The sequence below is a fragment of the Elephas maximus genome, chromosome 8 (assembly GCF_024166365.1).
Source record: "Elephas maximus indicus isolate mEleMax1 chromosome 8, mEleMax1 primary haplotype, whole genome shotgun sequence".
Lineage (NCBI taxonomy): Eukaryota > Metazoa > Chordata > Mammalia > Proboscidea > Elephantidae > Elephas > Elephas maximus.
The window spans coordinates 82,483,829-82,499,120 of NC_064826.1; positions in this window are offsets into that span (position 1 = coordinate 82,483,829).

The window sequence follows — 15,292 nt, forward strand, 5'->3', positions numbered from 1 at the left end:
GACTCATGTAGCTGCAGGGGCTGAAGAACCCAGGATCCACAGGTAAGTCGGCAGGTTGCTGGCTCGAGTCTCAAGAACTGGAGGTCAGATGATGACAAGCTGAATGCAGGATCCAAAGCAAGCAAAAACCGGTGAGCTTTGCCAGAAAGTCCATATATATTGGATGTGGGCCACACCCCCAAGGAAACTCCTTTTCAGCTAATTAGTTGCTCATAGCAAATCTCATCTTGGGTGTGATTACATTATGTCAAATCTTATGGAGGTGATTACATCATTACAGAACTGCCAAACTACATGATAATTGCCAAACACAGAATCATGGCCCAGCCAAGTTGACACACAACCATTACAAGGGGGGAAAGCTAGAGAAAGAGGATACAGCTAAAGGGATGAGCCCTGAGGCAGGAACATGGCTGAAGCACAGTGGCCAGGAGAAGCAAAGAGGAAAGACAATGTCAGAAAGTAAGGGGTGAGAGTACAGCCACAGATCCTGTGGGACCCTGTAAGCCATGACATTGGAGCACAAATGCCTGTACTGCAGAGGCTTCATCTCCCTGGGAACAGGAAGTGTGACAATAGATCACTGACAGACTGAGAGGGGCTCAGGCTTGAGTCGTAGCTCAGCCACTTACTAGCCAAGTGACCTTGGGTAAGTTATCTGACCTTTCTGTACCTCCGTTTTCCTCATTTGCAGAATGGGGATGATAATAGCTCACAAGTCTGTTAGGAAGATGAAATAACATAACTATATCAAGCACCTGACATTTGGCAGTGTTCAATAGATAGAACTTATTATTGTTAAGTTTAAAAGGTGGGGGACATGAGATACTTCCCGATGAGACCAGTGCATAAAGTTAATTCTCAACATCCCATAAAGAAAAAAGAAATTTCAGTGGGAATTAGATGATTCGACCATATGTTTTTCTCAAATTATCTGCCTTTTCTATGAGCTAGTTTGGAGTGCTCTAACTCAAAATTATATAATGTCAGTCTTTTCCTATGCAAAATTTAAGTTTCAAATCTTATTTATTTCCTAACGTTTAAACTTCTAACGTTGAAATGTTAATTCCAACTGCTTGTATACTTCAAAGTGATAGCAGACAACCCAACAAGTAAACCAGAAAAAAATAGTAACTCAGAAACTGCTGTTCATGGGTTCAGTAACTGTGTGTGTGTGTGTGTGTGTGTGTGTGTGAATATATGTGTGAATGGTTTTCTAGATTTAAAAGCATTCTCTGTTTATCGATATATTTACTAAATGAATGAAATTAGCTCAAGTTTACAGGGCAAAAGTGCCCCTGTCTTTTCAGCTCCCTACCAAATTGCAGCCACTAAAAGAAAGTGTACAATTTGGTGTTGGAAAGTTTGCTTATCCTAAACAATTTTCTATAAGACTTGGTTCAGAAAAGAATAATAGGATGCTCTATATTTATGAATTCTACTTTCTATTAGCTTCTCAGATTCTTTGTGAAATAAGATGGGATGTAAACAAATTATGCAAATTAGCTAAACACCCTGTAAGCCTCAGGGGCTGATTTGTGGCTCAGGCTCCTCTTCTCCATTTTACAGCCTCCTGGTCCGTTTACCCCTCTTACTTGATCTCCAAAGCAAGCAAACTCTTTGCTTCACATCTGTTCTTATCTCTGACTTACCTATTTCATTCTCAAGCTCACTTCTTTCAAGATGCTTTTACCAATCAGCCGATCAATTGGCTCATTTATTGAGCATCTGTGTGTGCCAGGTTCCATCACAAGGGCTGCTGTTCTTTTTGACGCTAACCCTGACTCACTGCATCCCTACCTTAGCTAGATTTCTGGAGCACCTCAACATCCCCTTGCCTACTAATGCGGACTGGGTTGGCCAGCCCTTGCAGAGAGAGAGGAGTGCGTTAAGTCAGTATCTCATAATGACAGGCTCATATAGTATTGGCCCAAGGTGAACAGATTTCAAGTCAGGCTCAGAAAACCAAAAAGTCAGATCTGAGAGCTGAGGCCAGACAGAAGCAAACTGGGAGATAAGGAGGAAATTAAACTCGAGTAGTTGTCTCACACACCAAGTCATCTCTAGGTGGTTGGCTTGGCTCAAATTGTTGTGCTATGAAATCTGTGTTTCATAAACATTTTATGTATAGTAGTCGTAATGAGATGTGGAAGTCATAATAAAATTGTATTTTCTGCTGATAAAATCATTCCTACCTTGTATAATTTTATGCTGGAATTAAATATATCAGTAATTCTTGGCAGTATATGAAGGGCTCCATGACTTCCAAGTGTTTGGTCACCTTAACAAGTTTGAAAGCCTCTGCTGGGGACGATAATTTAAAGTCAATAAGCTAACTGAAAAAAGAGTCAAACCTAATTCAGGAACATTGCAAGTGAGTACAATTTTAACTTACTTATTTTATGTCTTTGTAGCTTTATGTTACCTTATTATTTGTCAAATTCATATGTGTATGTATGAAATATATATAGATATTTATATAGTGAAGCATATATATTTCTAATCATAGTTCATAAGTCAGAATTATATTTGTGAATTGCTGTGGTTTTGTAATCCTTTAACTATGATTATGTGAACAGAAAGATTACATTGCTAGAAATTTAAGCCCTATCCTGATGTCAGTATATAACTTTATTTTACTTCTCATTTTTATGGAGTAAATCATGACCAGGAGAGGGTTTGAGATTGTATGGAAAGAGTCGCAGCTCTTCATTTACTTCCTGTTGTTTATTTTGTTTTGTTTTTTTGAAATATTGTGTATGCTAGTTTGCATTAAAAGTCTGTGTAAGTAAGCCCACCAATTCAACAAGTAACTGGAAGTACATATCATTTTGTGTCCAGTTGTAAATGTAGACTCTGATTTTAAAAGTATTACCTTGTTTAAAGAATTTTCAAAGACATTAATTTCTTTTAAACATTATCTGCATTTGATTCCGTAATCTTGACAAATTATCTTAAGAGCTAACACTATAAGAGAAGATAATTGCTACAGAATATATTTAAATATTTTTCTTCACTTTACATATCTTTTTCTAGTAGGAAGGTTGATCAGGTATATGATTTAAGTATTTATGTCTCTTACTAAGAAAAATATGATGTTTAACACCGCCATTGTTCAGAATACTGCCCAAATTGATTATAATGTTAAAAAAAACATAAAATAGCCCTCCTGCTTTAAAGTTTTGTGTAGCTGAGTTGTAACTAGGCCTCAGATATGTCCAGTTTATAGAGCTAGAGGACGCTGATTATTTTCCAAGAATCTGTAACACCCAATGAAAATTGAGATATATTTGGATATCAAACTAAGAGTTTCCATATCCCAAGTTCAGTTCATTCCCCTTAAATAAAAGAATATTAAATATAATTATTAGCTCTCATTATCATAGAGGCAGGGGTGATACTCGAAATATTTCATTAATAACAGAGAACAGCATCCATCATCAGAAAAGAGGCTAGATACAGTAATAGAGGAGGGTCCCAGAGCCCACCCTTTCCCCCCCAACCCCCGCAGGCATCACTCTTTGAGTTGTGGGTCCTGGAGAGATCCTGGGTGGTAGTATGGGCCATTTACCCCTTTAGGGATTTATCTCAGTATTGTAACAACCAGTGTGGCCGTACTAAATGTGAACCCTGGGTACAGCATGGGTTGATGTTCTCCTGTGCCCCATACTTTCAATATATGGATAGAAAAACCCAGACCCCGAAAGCATTTTTAATGCCTGAGAATTTATGAAAGGCCTGGGGAAGTACATAAATATTCTGCCGAAATGTGAAAATCAAACAAGGGAATATGCAAGTGAAAAGACATTTCACTTGAAAGTTAAGACCAAAACTCATTGCCATCAAGTGGATTCTCACTGTAAGACAGAATAGAATTGCCCTCTAGGGTTTCCGAGAAGTGTCTGGAGGATTCAAACTGCCAGCCTTTTGGTTAGCATCCGTAGCTATTAACTATGCCACTGAGCAAATATTTTTATTAAACTTGTATAAGATACAACTTCAATGGATTATAATGCCTTGAACAACTTAAAAGTGGGAATCAGAGAAAGGGTTAACTTACAGCAAGTTTGTTGCATCAACAAATGTGTTTGATTTGGAAAAGGGTGTCTTCCTAAATTTTATTTTCTGTAATTTAAAAACACCTAACTGTATTGTTTGAATCTAAGACATGATTGAGTACAAGATGCACTCTCATTTTATAATACCTGATAGTTTTAAAACTGGACAATTACAATATGACACAGTGCTTTTGTATCACCTAGAAATTTTTACACTTACAAAAGAGCTCTAATTAGACTTACTTAGATAGATATTTTTATCATATATCACTCTTGTACATACACTAAAAACACAAATAAAATAGTTCCTTCATATTCCCTGACTAACATTTTAGGTTCAATAATTTTTTTGCTCAAGAGTGATAGTTTTAAATGTCCATAAATTCTTTGATATTTCTTCCTTCGTAAAGTGGAGCTAAATCCCCTGCCCCTGTGTGTCGAATTGTTTTTAATGAATAGGTTAAAGTGGACATGAAAGCATAGTCTTTAGAAACTAGGTCATAAGAAGTCACTGTGGCTTCCTTCTTGGTTGCTCTCTCTTCCATTATTCGCTTCAGGGAAGGCCAGTTGCCAAGTTATACACAACCCTATGGAGAGGCTGACCCACATGGTGATGAACTGGGGCCCCTGGACAACAGCTACCAAAGTGAGCTTGGAGGTAGATCATCTAGCCCCCTCAAGCCATTAGATGACATCAGCCCCAGCCAACATCTTAATTGTAACCTCATGAGACGCCTGTATCCAGAACACTCAGATTCTCGACAAACAGAAACTATGTAAGATAATAAAATGTTTGTTGTTTTAAGCTGCTACATTTTGGGGGCAGTTTGTTAGGCACCAACAGATACCTAACACACCAGGAGCCATCAATTTTCAGTATCATCAATATCATCTTCTGTGCCATTAAGAGCATTAATGATTTAATTATTAGAAGGATGTTCCCCTATTATCTTCAGGACTTTCATCTACACTGATATCTATTTGGCAAATGTTTCTGTAGATGTACTGGCAATAATAACTACAGTAGACCTGCCTCTTGGCACACCACAAATGTAAGATGCACCCTAATTGCAGAGATGCTAAAATGTGGGCAAATGTGCATCATAAAGTCGATGAACTACATTTCAAACCATGTTCATTATTTTCTTTCTGTTTCCATGAACTTCCTTCCATAAAACCTTGATCTTGCCAACTGCAGTTTTTTTTGCTTGTTTTGTTTTTTTGACCATTTCAGGACAAATCTGCTGAGGTTGACAGAGGATTACTGAATTTGCATCCTCCACTTTACATGGGGAGTGAAGAGCTTGGGTAGCAGGTAGGGAAAGAACTGTTGGTTTGAACTATGAGTGCCTTAAAGGGGAGTACCCTTTTCTTGTTACTAGGTGCTGTCGAGGCAATTCCAACTCATAGTGACCCCATGTGACAGAGTAGAACTGCCCCCTAGGGCACTTAATTGTGCTCATGAGGAACTTTTACACAGATCAAGAGGCAGTTATTTGGACAGAACAAGGGGATACTGATTGGTTTAAAGTCAGGAAAGGTGTGCGTCAGGGTTGTATTCTTTCACCATACCTATTCCATCTGTATGCTGAGCAAATAATATGAGAAGCTGGACTATATGAAGAAGAACGGGGCATCAGGATTGGTAGAAGACTCAATAACAACCTGCATTATGCAGATGACACAACTTTGCTTGCTGAAAGTGAAGAGGACTTGAAGCACTTACTAATGAAAATCAAAGACCACAGCCTTCAGTATGGATTGCACCTCAACATAAAGAAAACAAAAATCCTCACAACTGGACCAATGAGCAACATCATGATAAACGGAGAAAAGATTGAAGTTGTCAAGGATTTCATTTTACCTGGATCCACAATCAACAGCCATGGAAGCAGCAGTCAAGAAATCAAAAGACGCATTGCTTTGGGCAAATCTGCTGCAAAGGACCTCTTCAAAGTGTTGAAGAGCAATGATGTCACCTTGAAGACTAAGGTGCGCCTGACCCAAGCCATGGTATTTTCAATCGCATCATATGCATGTGAAAGCTGGACAATGAATAAGGAAGACCAAAGAAGAATTGACACCTTTGAATTGTGGTGTTGGCGAAGAATATTGAATATACCATGGACTGTCAAAAGAACGAACAACTCTGTCTTAGAAGAAGTACAACCAGAATGCTCCATAGAGGCAAGGATGGCGAGACTGCGTCTTACATACTTTCGACATGTTGTCAGGAGGAGTCAGTCCCTGGAGAAGGACATCATGCTTGGCAGAGTACAGGGTCAGCGGAAAAGAGGAAGACCCTCAGTGAGGTGGATTGACACAGTGGCTGCAACAATGAGCTCAAGCCTAAGAATTGTAAGGATGGCTCAGAACCGGGCAGTGTTTTGTTCTGGTGTGCATAGGGTCGCTATGAGCGAGAACCGACTTGACAGCACCTAACAATATAACAACAATCTTTACAGAAGTGGATTGCCAGTTCTCCTGCCAAGTGCTGGGTAAGTGGTTGGGGGTTGTTGACGCTGGTGGAATTTGGACATTAAAGAGTTTATGTTAATCCTTGGAGACAGGCAGATTTGGGGATCTTCCATTATATGTAATATTCTATATCCTGGAAAAATTCACGAGCAACATATTAGGAATATGAACATGTATTGAGGGAGAAATACAGAATGCAAGCAACGCTTAAAGAATCATCGTTGCGGTTTCATAATCGGTTCATAGCCAACATAAATGTACTTGACCAAACCGCAGTGCTCTCCTCCGGAAACCCCTGTCCACTGTATGATATCCAATGCGAAAGGGCTTTCTAAGTTGTTGAGCAAAGACAAATGTAAGGATTAATTACACAGGTGTGCTGCCTCCATGAGAAGAGGAATCACTGATTCTGTCTGATTCCCACCTGTGGCTGGCTCTGAGCACCTTTCTCTGGGCTTTCTCAACATTTCTTATTTCAAGGAAAGGTATAACAAACAGGAGTAGAAATGATGCTTAATATGATTTAGGAGACATTCAGAAATAATCACCCTTCTATTCCCTACAACTCAACTCCCTTTCATTTTCTTTTAATGAATATATTTATCTCTAAATCTTCCTTCTCTGGAATTAAAACCAGTTGTCAATGAGTGGCTTCCAACTCAGTGGCAACCCGTGTGTGTCGGAGTAGAGCTGCGCTCCCTGGGCTTTCAATGACTGATTTTTTTTTTTTTGAAAGTAGACCACCAGGTCTTTCTTCTGAGGTGCCTTTGGACTTGAACCTCCAGCCTTTGGATTTGACACTGAATCCCTTAGCTGCACCTCCCAAGGACTCCTAGTGTTCCTAAAATAAAATATCTTACCTATTCTGTTCACTTCACCTATGGTATAATTACGTATTTTTACAGATTTATTTCCCCTCTTCCCCCTTCAGGGTTTCTAGCTCTTTTGTTGACTGGAATTTCTTGGGTCACAGGGGCCCTTTCCCTCACCAACATCTTTTCAGTGATTGTTTCAATCCACCAAATGTTTGAATGATAGTGTTGCTAGAGGGTCTACGCTAGATGCTGCAGGGGATTAAACAGACAAACAAAAAAGATAGTCACTGACAGTGCCTGCCTTCAAAAGTCTTGTTTCTAATAGGGAAAAATGAGATGCTACACAAATAACTATAACGCAGGGTAGAATGGGACTGGTACAGGGAAAGATCATACCAAATAAGAGGAGAGAATTTCCACTCCTTAGACTCTTGTGACTCGGTTGCTTGTTTTTGTCCGTTCTAGTGCATGTTTTTTCTCTATAAATATTACAAAATGAATTTTTTCCTGAAGATCTATCAGTTTTCTACTATATTTCCTCTTTTAACTCATGCTCATACTCTACAAAGATACTTCAGGTTTTTTGTTTGTTTACCCAACAGTGATAAGAAAACATTAGCACTGTTTTATTTCTGCTTTGAATAGTCTTTATCTTATGAATTGGAGCTTCTGCCTCTAAGCTGCATAAGGATCTTCATTTGGCATGTAGCCCTCTTCTGTCCCCACTTTCATCCACGTTGCATAGCTAATGACCTAAATAGCAGCTCCCTTTTGTATTCATCCATTACCCACTTGTTTTTGTCTTGATATCTCTGAACCAGATATTAAAAGTGACATGGTTTTCACAGTTTCAGCCTTTTATTTTCCCTTCGAAAATCATAAGTTGACCTTAACCAAGGACTTCTTCAAGGATGAAATTGTTTTAGTGTTTAGCCAGACTTAAAAAAAGTAGTAATAAAGTCTTCCTAATTCATGGGAGATGTTATTTAAAGTGATAGTTCCAACAATGTTACATGTATTATGAGTGTCTGAGACAAAAACACCTTTATACTTCTCTTGGTTTACTACTAAATAGACTGCTTTTCCTAACAAACCGGATTTTGTTTAGGCTCCTCCTAGTGGCCATATTCTTAAGAGGAGATGCCAGATAAATCTTAATTAGTTAAGCTAGCATACCAAAACAGCCAAACCTATTGCCATTGAATCGATTCCAACTCATAGTGAGTGATCCATTAGAGTAGAAATGCCCCATAGGGTTTCCAAGGCTATAAATCTTTACAGAAGCAGACAGCCACATCTTTCTCCCGTGGAGTGGCTGGTGGGTTTGAACCACCAACCTTTCAGTTAGCCACTGAGTGCTTGAACCATTGTGCCACCAGAGTTCCAAAGGAGGCCTCATCAACCTTGACAAATGCAAGGTTTAGTTAGACACGGACATGAGATGTAATCCTGGTCAATTAGATGTGAAGGGTAGTCTTCTGGAGGGCTTTGGGAAGTTTTCTCACTTACAAATGGTAATGTTCCCTTTTCTTGCCTCTGGAGGTTGTCACCTACATGGAATGCTAGGAACCACTGGGTGCCACTTAGCAACCAGGATGGGAGAATCACTGACCCATTGGGGACCACATAAAGAGAGAGGTGAACACATTGAATTCACCAACCCCACACCTACGCTACATTCAGACTTAACTGTGTGAGGTTATAAATGTCACTACACACAAGCAAAATTTTGCTGAAGATCATTCAAAAACAGCTGCAGCAGTATATCCACAGGGAACTGCCAGCAATTCAGGCTGGTTTCAGAAGAGGACGTGGAACCAGGGATATCATTGCTGATGTCAGGTGGATCCTGGCTGAAAGCAGAGAATACCAGAGGGAGGTTTACCTGTGTTTTACTGACTATGCAAAGGCATTCAACTGTGTGGATCGTAACAAACTATGGATAACACTGTGAAGAATGGGAATTCCAGAACACTTAATTGTGCTCATGAGGAACCTTTACATAGATCAAGAGGCAGTTATTCGGACAGAACAAGGGGATATTGATTGGTTTAAAGTCAGGAAAGGTGTGCGTCAGGGTTGTATTCTTTCACCATACCTATTTAATCTGTATGCTGAACAAATAATCCGAGAAGCTGGACTATATGAAGAAGAATGGGGCATCAGGATTGGTAGAAGACTCATTAACAACCTGCGTTATGCAGATGACACAACCTTGCTTGCTGGAAGTGAAGAGGACCTGAAGCACTTACTAATGAAAATCAAAGACCACAGCCTTCAGTATGGATTACACCTCAGCATAAAGAAAACAAAAATCCTCACAACTGGACCAATGAGCAACATCATGATAAACGGAGAAAAGATTGAAGTTGTCAAGGTTTCACTTTACTTGGAACCACAATCAATAGCCATGGAAGCAGCATTGCATTGGGCAAATCTGCTGCAAAGGACCTCTTCAAAGTGTTGAAGAGCAAAGATGTCACCCTGAAGACTAAGGTGCGCCTGACCCGAGCCATGGTATTTTCAATCACATCATGTGCATGTGAAAGCTGGACAATGAATAAGGAAGACCAAAGAAGAGTTGACAACTTTGAATTGTGGTGTTGGCGAAGAATGTTGAATATACCATGGACTGCCAAAAGAATGAACAAATCTGTCTTGGAAGGAGTGTGGCCAGAATGCTCCTTGGAGGCAAAGATGGCAAGACTGCGTCTTACATACTTTGGACGTGTTGTCAGGAGGGATCAGTCCCGGGAGAAGGACATCATGCTTGGCAGAGTACAGGGTCAGAGGAAAAGAGGAAGACCCTCAACAAGGTGGATTGACACAGTGGCTGCAACAATGAGCTCAAGCATAACGATTTTAAGGATGGCGCAGGACTGGGTTTCGTTCTGTTGTGCATAGGGTCGCTGTGAGTCGGAACCTACTCAATGGCACCTAACAACAACAACAACAATTAGCTGCATTTTCTGTTACCTGGAGTTGAAAGCATCCTGTCTGGCATATCAAATCTGTGGTGGAACTAGATACCATGTTAATATTAATGTATTTTCTATTTCTATTTTTGTTGCCTTTTCTTCTCCTCAGGGATACTCTTTTCCCTTCACTTGTCTAGTATCTTCCTACTATTCTGTCTGTCAAAACTGAAAAAAAACTTGTCAGATACGATCATTTGCCCTCAGGGGATAATTGTGCTGTTGGAGCAAATGGGTTGAGGAAATTTCAGATATTAGCAAACAGTAGAGGAAACTTTTTGAAGAACCAGGAAATAATTGTATGCTGCTTAGTTTTTTTTTTTTTTTACTTGTGAGGTTGGTGCTGAAGGCTAAGCCTGAATTCATCCTTGGGGGTGTTCAATAGGATTCCTGCTCTCCCAGATAAGGGACTGTATATTTACCTTACCTTTGGCAAGTTACTTAACCTCTCTCAGTGTCAGTTTCCTCAGATGTAAAATGGAGAAAATCAAGTGTCCAGTCTTGCCAGTATGAGTCTAGATTATAACAATATTTAAGCAATATGAGGGTAGTAACTCAGTCTGTTCTGTTCTCTGTTGTATGCCCAGCACCTAGACCAGTGCTTGACACTTAGTATGCATTTAATTAATATTTGTTGAGCAAAAAATGAACTCAGCACAGTGTGTGGCACAGGGTTGCAACGCAATTAATGTTAGTTATTGTAAAAATTATTCAAAACTTGGAAATAAGGTAAAGGGAAGGCAGCACGTCCTTTCAGTGATATATCAGAACATTAGCTGGTCCATCTGAGGATTATTTCATTATCTAGAAAAATGTACCTTTGTGTTACTCATTATCTACTATTGATTAAAGACCCTACCTCTGTAAATTTAGATTTTTATATATAGACTTTTGTTCATTACAGGTACAAATTATTTCTCTCTGGTAGAAACAAAAACAAAAGTTAAGGTTATATTACCCCAGAGAACATTGGCCAGTAATGAATCTAGCCTAGCAATCTTAATCTAGTATATTTTTTCTTGGATGCCTTTAAATCGCTTTTTCTCTCATTCTTTTAGAAATCACTTCACCATTTTGTTAGTTCCCTCATTAATAAGTTGAATACAGTTTTTGACACATCTTCAGTCTATATCGTTAGGTACATATTTGACATTTTGAAAACTATACTTTGATATTATTATTATTTTTTCTTCTGAATCCGAAAATGGTTATTCATTTCTGAAATAGTACACCCTTGGTGGATGGAGGGAGGGCAACACTCTTTATATAGCTCCTATGGAAGGGGTGGAGGTTGAGTCCTTTTTATTCTGAAATGAACAATCAACAAAGGAGAATGGGGGGGGGAAGACACTTAGAGGACCTCTTCCCTCAAAATTCTGACTACTTTGGTAATCAAAACTTCATTAATAGACTCAACAAGTGCCATTAATGAAAACTGAAGACAGTTTTTCTCCCTTGATATTTACTCCTGGATTGAATAATAATTCTTCATATTTTCAGAACACTTCTGGAGTTTACAAAGAGAACATTATTGGGCATACTAACATTCCAATAAGAAGTCCTGCTGGTGCAGTGATTAAGTTCTTGCCTGCTAACTAAAAGGTCAGCAGTTCGAAACCATCAGGGGCTTCTCAGGAGAAAGATGTGGCAGTCAGGTTCTGCAAAGATTACAGCCTTGGAAGTGGTTTCAGTTCTTCTCTGAACTGGGGCATTTCTATAGGGCAGTTCTACTCTGTCCTATAAGGTTGCTCTGAGTCAGAATCAACTTAATCGCAGCTGGTTTGGTTTTTGGTAACATCTGTAAGTGGCAGAATGAGGACCAGAATCAGGTCTTTTGATACCTGTAGTTGTGTTGTTAGGTGACTTGGAATAGATTCTGATTCCTAGTGACCCTATGTACAACAGCACAGAAACACTGACCGGTCCTGCGTGATCCTCACAATCTTTGCTATGTTTGAGTCCATTGTTGCAGCCACAGTGTCAACCCATCTAGTTGAGGATCTTCCTCTTTTTTGCCAACACTCTACATTATTAAGCATGATGTCCTTCTCCAGGGACTGGTCCCTCCTGAAAATATGTCCAGAGTACATGAGATGAAGTCTTGCCATTCTCACTTTTAAGGAGTATTCTGGCTGTACTTCTTCTGAGACAGATTTGTTCATTCTTTCCGCAGTCCATAATATATTCAGTATTCTTTGCCAACACCATGATTCAAATGCATCGATTCTTCTTCAGTCTTCCTTATTCACTGTCCAACTTTTGCCTGCACTTGAGGTGACTGAAAATACCATGGCTTGGGTTAGGCACACCTTAGTCTTCAAGGTGACATATTTGCTTTTTAACACTTTAAAGAGGTCTTATGCAACAGATACGCCCAATGCAATACATCGTTTGATTTCGTGACTGCTGCTTCCATGGGTGTTAATTTTGGATCCAAGTAAAACGAGATCCTCGAAAACTTCAGTGATTTCTCCATGTAGCATGATGGTGCTTACTGGTCCAGTTGTGAGGACATTTGTTTTCTTTATGTTGAGGTGTGATCCATACTGAAGGCTGTAGTCTTTCATCTTCATCAGTAAATGTCTCAAGTCCTCTTCACTTTCAGCAAGCAAGGTTTTGTCCTCTGCATATCAGTTTGTTAATGAGTCTTCCTCCAATCCTGCTGCTTTTCAGATTATTTGCTCAGCATACAGATTGGATAAGTATGGTGAAAGAATACAACCTTGATGCACACTTTTCCTGATTTTAAACTACAGAGTATCCCCTTATTCTGTTCCAATGCCTGCCTCTTGATCTATGTACAGGCTCCACCTGAGCACAGTTAAATGTTCTGGAATTCCTGTTCTTCATGTTATCCATAATTTGTTATGATCCACACAGTCCAATGCCTTTGCATAGTCAATGAAACACAGGTAAACATCTTTCTGGTATTATTTTCAGCCATGATCCACCTGACATCAGTAATGATATGCCTGGTTCCCCATCCTCCTCTGAATCCAGCTTGAATTTCTGGCAGTTCACTGTAGATGTAGTGTTACAACCATTTTTGAATTATCTTCAGCAAAATTTTGCTTGCATGTGATATTAATATTTTTTGATAATTTTCATAATATATATTCAAAGTTGTACTTGGGCTCTTATGGGCTTTTAAAAATTTTCTTCAGTTTCAACTTGAACTTGCATATGAACAAATGATGGTCTGTTCCATAATCAGCCCCTGGCCTTGTTCTGACTGATGATATTGAGCTTTTCCATTGTCTCTTTTCACAGGTATAATCAATTTGATTCCTGTGTATTCCATCTGGCGAGGTCCATGTGTATAGTCACCGTTCATGTTGTTGAAAAAAGGTATTTGCAATGAAGACGTCTTTTTGGTCTTGCAAAATTCTAACGTGATCACCAGTGTCATTTCTATCACCAAAGCCATATTTTCCAACTACTGATCTTTCTTTGGAAACCCTGGTGGTATAGTGGTTAAGAGCTATGGCTGCTAACCAAAAGGTTGGCAGTTTGAGTTCACCAGGCGCTCCTTGGAAACCCTGTGGGGCAGCTCTACTCTGTGCTATAGGGTTGCTATGAGTTGAAGTTGACTTGACATAAATGTGTTTATGGAATTTTCTGTTTCCAACTTTTTCATTACAATTGCCAGTAATTATCAATGCATCTTGATTGCATGTTTGATCAATTTCAGACTGCAGAAGTTGCTAAAAATCTTCAATTTCTCCATCTTTGGCATTAGTGGTTGGTGTATAAATTTGAATAATAGTTACATTAACTGGTCTTCCTTATAGGAGTATGGATGTTACCCTGTCACTGACAGTGTTGTATTTTAGGGCGGATTTTGAAATGTTCTTTTTGACAATGAATGTGATGCCATTCCTCTTCAACTTGTCGTACTGAGCATAGAAGACCATATGATTGTCTGATTCAAAATGGCCCTTATCATTAGGCCTAGCTCACTAACGCCTAGGATATTATCTTCAAGCATTTCATTTTCAACAACTTCCAATTTTCCTTGATTCATACTTCGTACATTCCACATTCTGATCATTAATGGATGTTTGGAGTGTTTCTTCTCATTTTAAGTAGAGCCACATCAGCAAATGGAGGTCCCAGTAGCTTTACTCCATCCATGTCACTAAGGCCGACACTATTCTGAGAAGGCAGCTCTTGCCCAGACTTATTTTGAGTGCTTTTCAACCTGAGAAGGAAACCCTGGTGGTGTAGTGGTTAAGAGCTAAGGCTGCTAACCAAAAGGTCAGCAGTTTGAATCCACCAGGTGCTCCTTGGAAACTATGGGGCAGTTCTACACTGTTCAATAGGGTCACTATGAGTAGGAATCTACAGGACAGCAATGGTTTTTTTTTTTTTCCCCAACCTCAGGAGCTCCTCTTCCAGCATTACATCAAACAATGTTTTGCTGCTATGTGTAAGGTTTTCACTGGCCAATTTTTTCAGAAGTAGATCACCAAGTCCTTCTTCCTAGTCTGTTTATGGTCTAGATTCTCAGCTGAAACTTGTCTACCATGGATGACCCTGGTGGTATTTGAAATTCATTGGCATAGCTTCCAGCATCACAGCAACATCCAAGCCACCACGGTATGACAAACTGACAGATGAGTGGTGGTCTGATTCCTAGACCTTGGATTTATGGCCCTGACTTCTTCCACAGTAGAAAACTTGAATCACAAGGTTGTCTGGTTTCAGCAAAGTAGGGTAAAATCCTTCAGCTTAGACAAGAATCCCGGTTGCATTATCTCCTTGTCAGCCGCTCTGTGACTTAGTTCCCTCGTCCGTAAAGACTGACCAGACATAGTCTTGCCTTCCTAAAGATTAAATGAAATAAGGCAAAGAGTTTACCACAGAGGTTAGCACAAGGCAGCACTGCTTAAGCCGTAGCAGTTAATCAATGCAGGGTAGCTCTTCTTACTGACAGGGAGCGCCACTAAGACGTCCTGTTGGCGGA